Source organism: Podarcis muralis, chromosome 16, assembly GCF_964188315.1.
Source record: "Podarcis muralis chromosome 16, rPodMur119.hap1.1, whole genome shotgun sequence".
Classification (NCBI taxonomy): Eukaryota; Metazoa; Chordata; class Lepidosauria; order Squamata; family Lacertidae; genus Podarcis; species Podarcis muralis.
The window spans coordinates 3,754,438-3,768,101 of NC_135670.1; the positions used below are offsets into that span (position 1 = coordinate 3,754,438).

A 13,664-nucleotide genomic window follows, 5' to 3' on the forward strand; every position below is an offset into this window, starting at 1 on the left:
TGGTGCTACGGAGAGTCCGTATTATCCAAACAGATCCCATCTCTTCTGCTCATCTCAGCAAATTTCTCTTTCTGGGCCTCCATCTGGGGACGGCCGAATTCGAACCCGGTGCCTTTGTCCCCTATTGCCTTCCCGGCACCAGTCGGATAAACACTACTCAGATAGATGCTTCTAGCATAAAGTCACGCCTGTTAATTGCAAGGGAGCTACCCTCGCACAACGCAGTGCTTCATCCTCTAAACCGGCCTTTCTCAACCTGTGGGTCCCCAGATGTTGTTGGACTACAACTCCCATCACCCCTAGCTAGCAAGGCCAGAGCTCAGGGATGATGGGAGTTGTAGTCCAACAACATCTGGGGACCCACCGGTGGAGAACCGCTGCCTAAACTCTCTTTGAAAACCTCTCCCGCCTTCAATGCTGGAACCTAGAGGGTGATCGGAAGAGTCTTTTCAGACTCAGGAGCGGCTTGGTGATGGAATGCCTAGCAGGATGGAATAAACCTGCGGAACTCCAGGCCACAAGATCCGGCAGTGGCCGAGGGCTTAGAGGGCTGGGGAAAGGATGAAGAGAGGTCGTAAGAACCTAAGAAAAACTGTAATGAATCAGGCCAGTGGCCCATTTAGTCCAGCCAAAACGATGCCGCAATGGGAAGCGAGGGCGAATCTCCCCATTTATGACCCCCAGCAACTGGTATTCAGTGGAGGCCTTCCATGAGCTTGTGTAGTTAAAGCCATCTAAGTTGGTGGCTTCCTGTAGCGGTGAGTTCCACAGTTTTATCCATGCTCTGCGCATGAAGAACTCCTTCCTGAGTCTCCCAAACTTCGGCCTCCTTGGATAACCCTGTGATGGGTGATGATGGGGAGAAAAGCGTCCCTCTGGTCCCTTCCTCAGTACCGCAAATAATTTGAGACGCCCCTTATAGCGTCCCCCTCTCCCTGGATTTATCTTTCGAGATCTCTTCCCCTCCTCTACGTTCATTTGCAGCTTAATAGCCCTAAAGTACGTCAGCCGGCGCAGCAGAGATGATCTCGCCTTCGGATTTTCCCCGCGGACAGACAGACTCTCCCACTGTCTCTGCCCGGCAATTTCTATCTTCTGGACAAAAGGATGCGTCCCCCCCATCGCATTATCCGTGCCTCAATTCCCGCCCCCCCTCCCAGTCCACAGAACAAAGTATGAGGTGCGCAGGTTGGGGGCCCGAATTTTGTTAGCTTTTGGGAGTTGCAAAAATCCCATCATTTGGTCGGAAAGAAAGAAAGGCAAACCATTTCCCAGGGAGAAAACAATGAAGCTCAGAAAAAAAGGGCCTCCATGGAAACTCAATTTCTTTCTTTGCTTTTTTATATTATTATTTTTTTTGTAAAAAGGAAAAACACTGGGCGAGCGGAGGAGAGAGGGACAGAAATAAACAAGGCGGCTTTAAAACCCAATGAATGTCAAGGGCTATATAGCTAGCTAGTACTCCAGCTTTTTCAAAAGAGGGCATTAAAAAAAAACACTACAAGAAAAGGTGCCGCTGCTTTAAAGGAGTAGATTAACCAACTATTTGTCGAGTTGATTAATCTGTCAAGACCAATTGGAAGCATGTGGGCAGGAGAGTTTGAAGGACAAAGCTGTCTGGGTTTTTCAGAGGCGGCTTGGGCTTTGTTAACAGGGGAAAAGAGGAATGAACAATATGTCCAGCCAGGCAGCCCTTTTTCTGCTAACAGCCGCCGTTGACCTCATCGTGGGCTGCCCAAAAAGGTCTGGATCGAGCCTTGCTTACTGTCCTGCTTCTCCAGCAGAGGCCAGGTTTGATGCCTTGGGGGGGCGGGGGCTCCAAAAAACAAGAGATGGAAAACACCAGCCCTCTGCTGTTGTTACACCTGCTATACTGCTCCTGGATCTGGAGGCTCCATTTACTGTATTTTTCGCTCCATAGGACGCACTTTCCCCCTCAAAAAACTAAGGGGAAAAGTCTGTGCCCTATGGAGCGAATGCAGGGGGGAGGCAGGCAGGAAAAGCCCCCAAGAGCTGCACACAAGCTTCACGCGGCTCTTGCGGGCTTTTCCCCAGGAGGGAGAAAGGACCGCCGCTCCCCGACCTGTTCTGGGGGCTCGGGCTTTGCCCCGCCCCCAGCCCCACAAGCTCCGAGAGCGGAGGCAAGGCTGCCTGAAACCCCCTGAGTGCACCAGCAGTTTGTGCTGCGCTCCGGGGGCTTCAGGCAGCTATCCGCAAGCCTTTGGAGCGCAGTGGGAGTTCCCCCGCGCTCTGAAGGCTTGCGGATAGCAGCCTGAAGCCCGGGGAGCGCAGTGCCAACTCCTGCTGCACTCCCTGGGCTTTAGGCAGCTATCCGCAAGCTCCGGGAGTGGCGGCAAGGCTGCGCGCAACCTTGCCACCACTCCCGGATCTGTTCTGGGGGCTGGGGTCAGGGGAAGTTTGGGCTTCCCTCGCCCCAGCCCCGCGGCTAAAAACGAAGCCAAGACAGCGAGCGGGATCCATACCTTTTTTTTCTTTATCCCCCCCCCCCCCAAATCCCTAGGTGCGCCCTATGGTCCAGTGCGTCCTATGGAGTGAAAAATACGGTAAGTTCTCAATCCTCTGATTGGCCAACCTGACCTTTCCCTGCTGTTATATCCCTTCAGAAAACCTGAGCGATGCCCCTTGTCTAACTCACTTCCAACCCCCTCCTTGATACCTTGTCTTTTCTGCAACCCTTTCGGCAGAATCCCCTGGTCTCTGCACCCTGCTTTAAAACCAATACCAGTATCTTGGTTCTCAAACTTAATCCGTTCCGGAAGCCAGTTCCAAATCCAAAGCGTTCCAAAGCCAAGGCGCGCTTTCCCATAGAAAGTAACGCAAAATGGATTCATCCGTTCCAGACTTTGAAAAACAACCCCTGAAACAGTAATTTAACATGAATTTTACTATCTAACGAGACCATTGATCCAGAAAAGGAAAGCAATGAACAATGTCCCTCAATCAATCAATCAATCAATCAATCAGTCAGTCGCTGAACTGGGTTCCACGCAGTCACAAAAACAAAACGAAGAAAAGCTGCAAAAACAAAAACCGCAAAATAAATAGCAAAAACAGGCAGACCTCAATGTAACACTCAAAACGGAAGTGTGGCACTCAAATCGGAAGCGTAAATCTCAAAACGGAGCACGTTCGGCTTCTGAAAAAAGTTCGCAAACCGGAACACTTACTTCTGGGTTTGTCGTGTTTGGGCTCCAAGTTGTTTGAGTACCAAGGCGTTTGAGAACCAAGGGACCACTGTATAGCAGAATAGTTGATCCTGGACTTAACCCTGACTCCCTTCCCTTCGCTTTGCACCACCGCATGATATACAGTCGTACCTCGGAAGTCGAACGGAAACCGTTCTGAAAGTCCGCTCGACTTCTGAAACGTTCAACTTCCTAAGCACGACTTCTGATTGGCTGCAGGAAGCTCCTTGTTCGGCTTCCAAAAGAACGTTCAAAAACCGGAACACTCACTTCCGGTTTTCGATCGTTCGGGAGCCGAAACATATGAGTTCTGGGGTGTTCGGTAACTGAGGTACGACTACACAACTGTAAGCCCTTTGGGGCAGGGGTCTACAGGGTTCCCCATTGTAACGCCACCGTGTGCAGAGACCGTGCTACGTAAGCAAGTAAAAATATATATTTTTCTAGCTTTGCGTATATATATTTTGTGGTGTATCATCCTCTCCCCTAAATCTGGATGGGCGTGGGGTTTAAGCCCTACTGAAACCTTGCGACAGGAACATAATATTGCTAACTATTATTTCTCGACTATTTGAATTAACAAACAGGACTAGCCTGTTGAATTGAATTAACAAACAGGACTAGCCTCTTTGGATTCTGCAAACAAAATCCAGCTGTTGGGCTGGTGGGAGTGGGGTTTGAGGAAGAATATCTAACCATGGGACGCGGGTGGCGCTGTGGGTTAAAATGGGACGTGGGTGGCGCTGTGGGTTAAAGCCTCAGTGCCTAGGACTTGCCGATCGAAAGGTCGGCGGTTCGAATCCCCGCGGCGGGGTGTGCTCCTGTCGCTCGGTCCCAGCGCCTGCCAACCTAGCAGTTCGAAAGCACCCCCGGGTGCAAGTAGATAAATAGGGACCGCTTACTAGCGGGAAGGTAAACGGCGTTCCGTGTGCTGTGCTGGCTCGCCAGATGCAGCTTGTCACGCTGGCCACGTGACCCGGAAGTGTCTTCGGACAGCGCTGGCCCCTGGCCTCTTGAGTGAGATGGGCGCACAACACTAGAGTCTGTCAAGACTGGCCCGTACGGGCAGGGGTACCTTTACCTTTTTTTATCTAACCACCACCCTCCTGGGAAAGTCTGATTTCTCTCTCCCCCCCCGTACTTCAGTCCACCACTTCCTGTATAAAAATGGATTTTTTTACTCCACGGTTTTCCTGGGACACCCCCCCCAAAAAAACCCCTCAAATTTTGGAGGAATTTAGCAAGCAAAGCCCAGAATCCATTCAGATGCTGCAAGGTCCACAAGCGGTTTTACAGGCAAGGTGGGTGGAATCTGTGGCCCTCCAGATGTGGCCGGAATCTCAACACCAGTCCTGACCATTGGTCATGCTCAGGGACGCGGACTTATAAAAAATATTGGGGGGGCCCGGGAAAGCTCATGAATAATAAATAAGCTCATGAATATGCAAATAAAGTGGCACCGCCTCCTCGTGAGCGAATAGGGGAGAGCGTGCTGCGCCTATTAATCAGCTCCAAAGGAAATTGGGTGGAGCTTTTGCTCGGGAGGGAGGGCAGGAGGCATGCAGCCCGCCCCTCCCTGTGCATTTTGGGATGGGGGAGGGGCGGCGATGGCGCTCTGCTGGAGGGGCGCTGGAGATTATTGGGGGGGCGGAGCCCCCCCAAACGAATTTTTGAGGGGGCTCGGGCCCCCTCAAGCCCCATGGAGTCGGCGCCTATGGTCATGCTGGCTGCTATGAGCTGGACCACAGCAGCAACATCTGGAATGCCACAGATGTTCCCCAACTCTGCTCATTCATAAAACCCTGGGTGAATTTATTTTGTTGACTATTATGGCTCTGCACTAATTCCAAACCACTCCCCCCTTCTAAGGTCCTAATTAGAGTCTGGTTTCTGGATGAGGCCAGATCAATCAAGTTCAGTATCCTATTCTCACATTGGCCAATCAGACATCTCTTTCGGGAAACTCAACATTTTGTTCGTCTTTTTCGGGCAAAGGGGAGAATGTCATCGCAAAATTCGGAGAGGTGTGAATTTCAAACCTGCCGTGTTATTATTGAATTCTTTCTGGGAGAGCGAATTACCGTATTTTTCGCCCTATAGGACGCACTTTTCCCCCTCCAAAAATGAAGGGGAAATGTGTGTGCGTCCTATGGGGCGAATGCAGGCTTTCGCTGAAGCCTGGAGAGCGAGAGGGGTCGGTGCACACTCCAGGCTTCAGGAAGCTATCCACAAGCCTGCAGAGCCCGGCGGGAACTCCCGTGGGCTCCGAAGGCTTGCGGATAGCTGCCTGCAGCCCGAAGCCCGGGGAGCGCGGCACTGTGCACCCCGGGCTTAGGGTAGCTATCTGCAGGCTTGCGGATAGCTGCCCTAAGCCCGGGGTGTGCAGCGGGCTACAGCGCCGTGCTCCCTGGACTTCGGATAGCAGCAAGCTCCGGGAGCGATGGCGAGGTTGAGCGCAACCTCGCCATCGTTCCCAGACCCGTTCTGGGGTTTGGGGAAGCTCGGGCTTCCCCCGCCCCCAGCCCCGCAAGCTCTGGGAGCGATGGCGAGGTTGAATGCAACCTCGCCATCGCTCCAGGACCCGTTCTGGGGGCTTCCCCCAGCTCGGGCTTCCCCCACCCCCAGCCCAGCAAGCTCGGGGGGGTGGGGATAATTTTTTTCCCTTTATCCCCCCCCCCCCAAATAAGTGCGCCCTATGGGCCGGTGCGCCCTATAGGGCGAAAAATACGGTACTTTTAAACACAGAATTAACTGAATTCTTTCCCCATCACTAAGCCCTGCCTTGTTTTATAACGGGAACAACCTGGTGCTCTTTGGAATGCTAAAATTATTTCGGAGGTGCTTTTGAACGCAGCCCTCGCTTTTGAAAGAAGATTGACAAGCCAGCGGTTCCTTCGATAAATACTCTCTCTCTCGGAGACCCCTTTTCTTTCTCCTTAACCCCCTTCATGGAAAACAGGAAGTCTCAAGTCTGGCTTATTTTTCCTGCCTTTTCAAAACTTCACAATAAAAGTCTCCCTGGCTACAAGCCCAGATAGCAGCAACCAGCGGTCTTATTTTACTGCCTCCAAGTCGCAATGTGTTTCTCGAGCCGTAATTTAAACCAGAGAGGCTTTTGCCTGGCTAAGCTCTACTCAGAGTAGACAAGTTGAAATTAATAATAATAATAATAATAAATTTAATTTATACCCCGCCCTCCCTGGCCAAAGTCAGGCTCAGGGTGGCTAACAACAGTAAAAATACAGTAAAAACATAATGGGGGGGGGGGAACCAATTTAAAATACAGGTTAAAATGCAATTTAAAATGCAGCCGCATCAAAACCATAAGGCGAGGGAAACATAAGGGTCAGACTGAGTCTGAACTGAAGGCCTGGTGGAACAGCTCTGTCTTGCAGGCCCTGCGGAAAGATGTCAAGTTCCGCAGGGCCCTGGTCTCTTGTGACAGAGAGTTCCACCAAGTCGGGGCCAGTACTGAAAAGGCCCTGACCCTAGTTGAGACCAATCTAACCACTTTGCAACCTGGGACCTCCAAAATGTTGTCATTTGTGGACCTTAAGGTCCTCCACGGGGCAGACCGGAGAGGCGGTCCCGTAGGTACGAGGGTCCTAGGTCGCATAGAGCTTTAAAGGTCAAAACCAGCACCTTAAACCTGATCCTGTACTCCACCAGGAGCCAGTGCAGTTGGTAAAGCACTGGATGAATGTGATCCCATGGCAAGGACCCCATAAGGAGTCTTGCCGCGGCATTCTCCACCCGCTGGAGTTTCTGGGTCAGCTTCAAGGGCAGCCCCACGTAGAGCGAGTTACAATAATCCAGTCTGGAGGTGACCGTCGCGTGGATCACTGTGGCCAGATCAGGGCGAGAAAGGTAAGGGACCAACTGCTTAATACAGCAGAGATGGAAAAAGGACTTTTGTTTGTCATGCCTGCTAATTTCAATGGGGCTACCCTGAGTAGGGCCCTTGTGGGACGCAACCCTCCAAAATTCTCTTTGCAAAAATCTCTCCCTTAGAGGATACTAGAACTTGCGGATTGTCTTGGAGAAACTGTTTTGCAGCATATTTGGGAGTGGCAAAAAAGGGGAAAGGCTTCATTGTGGAATGCGTAGTAAGATAGAACAAACCTGTGGAACTTCTGGCTACAAGATCCAGCCGTGGCCAGGGGCTTAAAGGGCTGGAAAGAGGAGGAAGAGAGTTCATAACCTAAGAAGAGCCAGCCACCCATTGAGTAGTTCAGCATCTTCCTCCTCCATGATTTATCTAATCCTCTTTCAAAGCCCTCTGAATTGGTGGCCATTACCGTCTCCTGTGGCAGGGAGTTCCACACGGTAACGATGTGCTGCATCTATGGAAACGGAAACTAGAGAGGTGCCGGGATACATTTAGCATTGTAATTGTACAGGCCGCAGAAAACCGCTTTCCTCAGCTCAGGATTTCATTGTTTGGGAGCTTTTTTTGTTTTTTTAAAGTGGTGTGGGGTCAAATAATTAAAATAACGCCGAACAAGAAGAGCATCTGAAAACGGCATACACAAACACCGTCCCGTTCACACGTCCCAACGAGATCAGCTGAACTGCCTCGGCAAAGGCAGGCCAAATGGAAGGTTTAATGCTGAACAGCTGATCTCCAGAAATAAAAAAAAGGGAGAGCGTCCCTTTTAAAAATAAAATAAAAGACACGTTTGCCCCTTGGCAAGAAGATTGCAAGCTAATTAGCGGCGGGCCTCTGCCAAGACGGCCTTCCTCTCCCCGCCCCAGTCAGGGCTGTGCAACGGTTTGATGTTTTGTTCCTTGAAAGCTGTTCTGTGGGTTGATGTGCTTTCCTTTGCTCTGAATAGGAGGAAGCCCGCGTTTCGTTCAGAGGTTTCCCCCCTCTAACTGCATCCCTGTTTCCTCGAGTGTCGTGGGGGCCTGCGTGTTTGGATCCGCACGCCAGGTCAATAAATTAAGCAGAACCCAGAGCTAAGGGTTTGGCAGCTCCAGGGCGGCTGCCTGACCCTTGGAACTACATCCAGGCCATTCGCTTTCTCTCTCTCAACCACACCCTATTTGCACCCCAAATATTATTTGCCTTTCTGGGACACGTCCCTGCACTCTGAGCAACGCCTCTGGCCTGCCTGGGTGGAAGGCGGAGGGCGGGCAGGAGCTAGCCTGCAAAACACTACTAAACCTTAGGTAAAGGTAAAGGGACCCCTGACCGTTGGGTCCAGTCGTGGTCAACTCTAGGGTTGTGGCGCTCATCTCGCTTTACTGGCCAAGGGAGCCGGCGTACAGCTTCCAGGTCATGTGGCCAGCAGGACTAAGCCGCTTCTGGCGAACCAGAGCAGTGCACAGAAATACCGTTTACCTTCCTGCCGGAGCGGTACCTATTTATCTACTTGTACTTTGACGTGCTTTTGAACTGCTAGGTTGGCAGGAGCAGGGACCGAGCAACCGGAGCTCACCCCATCATGGGGATTCGAACCGCCGACCTTCTGATTGGCAAGTGCTAGGCTCTGTGGTTTAACCCACAGCGCCACCTGCGTCCCTACTACTAAACCTTAGGTTACGTAAATACAATCCTGGTAAGAACACATACAACATAGAAGGCCGTTTTTGACTATGTAACTTCTATTTCAAACACAATTCAACCTATAATATCTCACAAAGTGTAATTCCATAGACCAGCACATCATGCAAACAGAGACCATCCATTGGACTTTAATTTCACTCAACATGTTCTGCTTGCATGATGTCTTGGTCTATGGAATTATACTTTGTGAGATATATAATAATAATAATAATAATAATAATAATAATAATAATAATAATAATTTATTTATACCCCGCCCATCTGGCTGGACTTCCCCAGCCACTCTGGGCGGTTTCCAACAAAATATTAAAATACAGTGGTGCCTCGCATGACGAAATTAATTCGTTCCGCAAGTCTCTTCGTCTTGCGAGTTTTTCGTCTTGCGATGCACGGTTTCCCATAGGAATGCATTGAAAATCAATTAATGCGTTCCTAGGGAAACCGCCTTCAGACCAGGTCCGGGGACAGTCTGTCACCGGACCTCTTCTGAAGGCTGGGGGGGGGGGCAAGGGCTTTTCTTCCCACCCCCAGCATTTTAAAAAACCCCGGGACAGCGGAGGGCTTCTCCGCTGTCCGGGGCAATCTTAAAATGCTGGCAGGCAGCATTTTAAAATCGCCCCGGGACAGCGGAGGACTTCTTCGCTGTCCGGGGCGATTTAAAAGCCCCTGGGAAGGCAGGCAGGGGGGACAAAGACTTTTGCCCACCGCCAGCCTTCAGAAGAGGTCCTGGACCTCTTCTGAAGGCGGGCGGGGGGCGAAAGTCTTTGCTCCCCCCCGCCTGCCTTCAAAAGCCCTCCAGGACAGGCAGGCAGGGGGGAGCAAAGACTTTCGCCCTCCACCCGCCTTCAGAAGAGGTCCAGGACCTCTTCTGAAGGCGGGCAGGGGGCGAAAGTCTTTGCTCCCCCCCGCCTGCCTTCAAAAGCCGTCCGGGACAGCGGAGAAACACGCTGTGTTTCTCCGCTCTCCCGGGAAGGCAGGCGGGGGGGAGCAAAGACTTTCGCCCCCCGCCCGCCTTCAGAAGGTGTTCCCTCCCCGCCGCCCAGCTTCGGAGCATCGTTCCGAAGCCCGGCGGCGGGAGGAGGTGTTCCCGCCCCGCCGCCCGGCTTCGGAGCATCGTTCCGAAGCCCGGCGGCGGCGGGAGGAGGTGTTCCCGCCCCACCGCCCGGCTTCGGAGGAGCCTTCCGAAGCCCGGCAGCGGCGGGAGGAGGTGTTCCCGCCCCGCCGCCAGGCTTCGGAGGAGGTCCGAGGACAGTGGGGAAGACGCGCTGCGCTTCCCCGCTGTCCCGGATATTTCCCTATGGGCTGTCGTCTTGCGAAGCAAGCCCATAGGGAAATTCGTCTTGCGAAGCGCCTCCAAAACGGAAAACCCTTTCGTCTAGCGGGTTTTCCGTCTTGCGAGGCGTTCGTCTTGCGAGGTACCACTGTACAGTAATGCATCAAACATTAAAAGCTTTCCTAAACAAGGCTGCCTTCAGATGTCTTCTAAAAATCTGATAGTTGTTGTTCTCCCTGACATCTTATGGGAGGGCGCTCCACAGGGCAGGCGCCACCACCGAGAAGGCCCTCTGTTGAATTGTGCTTGAAACAGAAGTTACATAGTCAAAAACAGCCTGTTATGTTGTGTGTGTCGTTACCAGGAGGTAGCCGGCGGCAAGAAAGTAACCTCTCCATTAACTGGACCACTCCCTTTTGCCTCTGGATCCATCCCCCATCAGAATGCGGCCCACAGGAGGTTTCAAAGAAGGGAAAGTGGCTCTTGGAGCAGTGTCAGCCGTCAAAACGTTTCGACAAGCCAGAAATTGCTTTTGCTTCCAAGGGTCTGGAAACCATACCGGATGAGGAACGGTTGAAGGAGCTGGGTTTGTTTAGCCTGGAAAAGTGGAGAGTGAGAGGAGATACAACAGCCATCTTCAAATATCTCAAGGGTCTTCATCTTGTTTTCTCCTGCTCCAAAGGATAGGGCTTGCAAGAAAGGAGGAGAGGGCCTTCTCGGTGGTGGCGCCCACCCTGTGGAACGCCCTCCCACCAGATGTCAAGGAGATAAACAACTATCTGACATTTAGAAGATAACTGAAGGCATGTGGGTTGTTTTATGAATGCCACAAAACCCCTGGGCCTGTTCAGTCGGGTGAGCGTATGGCTCTCACCACTCCAAACCGAGGATTTTCCTGGCAACCAGAGAAACGCTGCCCTATTTTCACAAGACCCAGACATGTGGGCAGGTGCGAGGGTGAGAGAAGCTAAAACTGGCTGACCCAGTTTTGCCTTCCCAAAATAAGGATCTAGTCCTCATGGTGTTGAGGAGAAGTAAATGGCTGCCATTTATGGCGACGGGACAAAAAGCTGGAACAAGCCAGTGAGATCTCTCTCGTTATATATACATATAAAGGAAGATGAGCTATGTCCCAAATGCCTTACAGGCTGTGTGTCCCGTCCCCCATTCTGCTTTATTTAGGATTACCGGAACGTATACTGACTCAGGCACTTAGGCCTGTCTAGATCAATATAGCCCACACTGACTGGCAGGAGCTCTCTAGGTTTTCAGACATTCTCAGCCCATCCAGAGAGGATGGCGATTGAACCCCTGTTCTGCTGCTGAACTAGGTCCCTTTCCTCCTTGCAGAGATATAGCAAGGCCATATTTCTGCTAGAGGCGAAGCCTGCAGATTCACACCAAACGGATCAATCCATTTTATTTAATCCTTATTTTAAAAAGCCCTTTAAAGTGGTGGTCATTACCATTTCATGTGGGAGGGAGTTTCACCGTTTAACTATGCACCATGTGAATAAATCCTTTCTTTTATCGGTCCTGAGTCTTCCAAAGTTCAGCTTCGCTGTACATGCCCAAGTTCCAGTGCTTGGAGGGAGCAGGAGACAAAATTTCCCCCTCGCCACTCACTCTGTGCCATGCATAACTTTATAATTTTACAAAATGGAGATTACCACGTGAGCTTCCTTCAGGCGGTTTGCAGCACGTCTGCCTTAAATACCGATAACTGCAACCCTCATCCTAGTCTCTGCTAGACCAACCCTCTGCGATTCTTCTCTGGTTCAAAAATGAAGAGACATACAGACCCATATAATCATAGCAATGGCTCCCACTGCCCTGCCGTGTGGGAAGGGAACCTCTGAGCATGTACAGAGAAGGACCTGGACTCAGAAGAGGAAACCACTCCAAAATCAGATTCTGCCTGGGGTTTGGGAGGAGAGAATGCTCACAAACCACCTTCCCAGGAGACCTGCTTCTCCCTAAATTGAAAAACAAAATCCAGCTTATTTTTGGCGGCTGTTCTCTCCCCTCGCACACCTTTATCTTCCCTGCCAGCTTAATTCTCTCATTTCTACACAGCTGTCTGGGGGCATTTTGTTTGCAATTTGAGGGCTATTTTCTCCCCCCTGCCAAAAACCCATCTCCTCACATTTTGCTTCGGAGTGGGGGCAGAAATATATTGTGTTGTGTTCAGGAGAGAGCGTGTTTGCAATACGCATTACGCCTAATTCTCCCAAAATGGATCAGCTCTTAAGAGCTATTTCCGCTGGGGGCCGTTTCTCTGTTTTTTCTCTCCTGCTTCATCAGGGTTATTTCCCCCACCCTGACGTACAGAAAGCTGGCGGTTCCCTTCCTCTCCATCCCATCAAGTCCTCCTCAAACTCTGCCTGCCAGCCAGGCGATAGTGCCCACCACACAGCAACCCTGAGAGGCGGGACACACCGATCGCCCCAATTTAATGTATTTTTAATCTTTTGTTGGAAGCCGCCCAGAGTGGGAAACCCAGCCAGATGGGCAGGGTATAAATAAATTATTATTATTATTATTATTATTATTATTATTATTGTCATACCTCTTGTTACGTTTGCTTCAGGTTAAATCTTTTCAGGTTGCGTCCTGCGGCAACCTAGAAGTACCAGAAAGGGTTACTTCCGGGTTTCGCCACTCGCGCATGAGCAAACACACAAAATGACATCATGCGCATGCACAGAAGCGGTGAATCGTGACCCGCGCACACGCAGACGTGGGTTGCGTTCTGCTCATGTTGCGAACGGGGCTCCAGAATGGATCCCGTTCGCAATCAGGGGTACCACTGTATCATTATTATTGTTGTTATTATTATTATTATTTACAGATGGGAAGACTGCAGACGGGACTCATTCAAAGCCTCCCCATGCCTCGCTTTATTGGCCGAGGGAGCCGGCGTACAGCTTCCGGGTCATGTGGCCAGCATGACTAAGCCGCTTCTGGCGAACCAGAGCAGCACACGGAAACGCCGTTTACCTTCCCGCCGGAGTGGTACCTATTTATCTACTTGCACTTTGACGTGCTTTCGAAGTGCTAGGTTGACAGGAGCAGGGACCGAGCAACGGGAGCTCACCCCATCGCGGAGATTCGAACCGCCGACCTTCCGATCGACAAATCCTAGGCTCTGTGGTTTAACCCACAGCGCCACCCGCGTCCCTTTTTGCATCCTAATGTCTCAACAAATGAAACTGACCTATGGAAAATGTAACTTGAAAAAAGAGACGTTGCGCGCATACCTTTGTAGACCAAGAAAACGTAAATGAAATATTATGGAAAAAATAATAACAGAGAGACAAAGCTTTCGCTTCCGGTGAGCGCAATCGCATCTCCCACCCAGGATCCTAAATAAGACTCTTTGTCCTTTGCTCAGAGAGAGGCGACCGTGCGCGGCTTGCGCAACCCCTGCTCCCCGACGTGCAAGACACAGCGACGCAACCATTTCGCATGCCTCTGCATTCCACCGCCAGGCCCTCCCCGCACCAGTTAGTGGTTCTTGCACAGCTTGCTGTTATCACGGGGGTGCCATACTGCGGGGACGGGTCGTGGGGACACGGCGCATGTGTCTGTTTGTGCGCATGCGGGCAGAGAGGGT

The 13,664-nt window shown here is 51.3% G+C and overlaps 1 protein-coding gene across 3 annotated transcripts in view; it reads right to left on the reverse strand.

Moving 5' to 3' along the window:
- Positions 1-13,664, reverse strand: part of SEMA6C (semaphorin 6C) — a 56,149-nt gene that overhangs the window by 9,171 nt on the left and 33,314 nt on the right. The window lies entirely within an intron of this gene.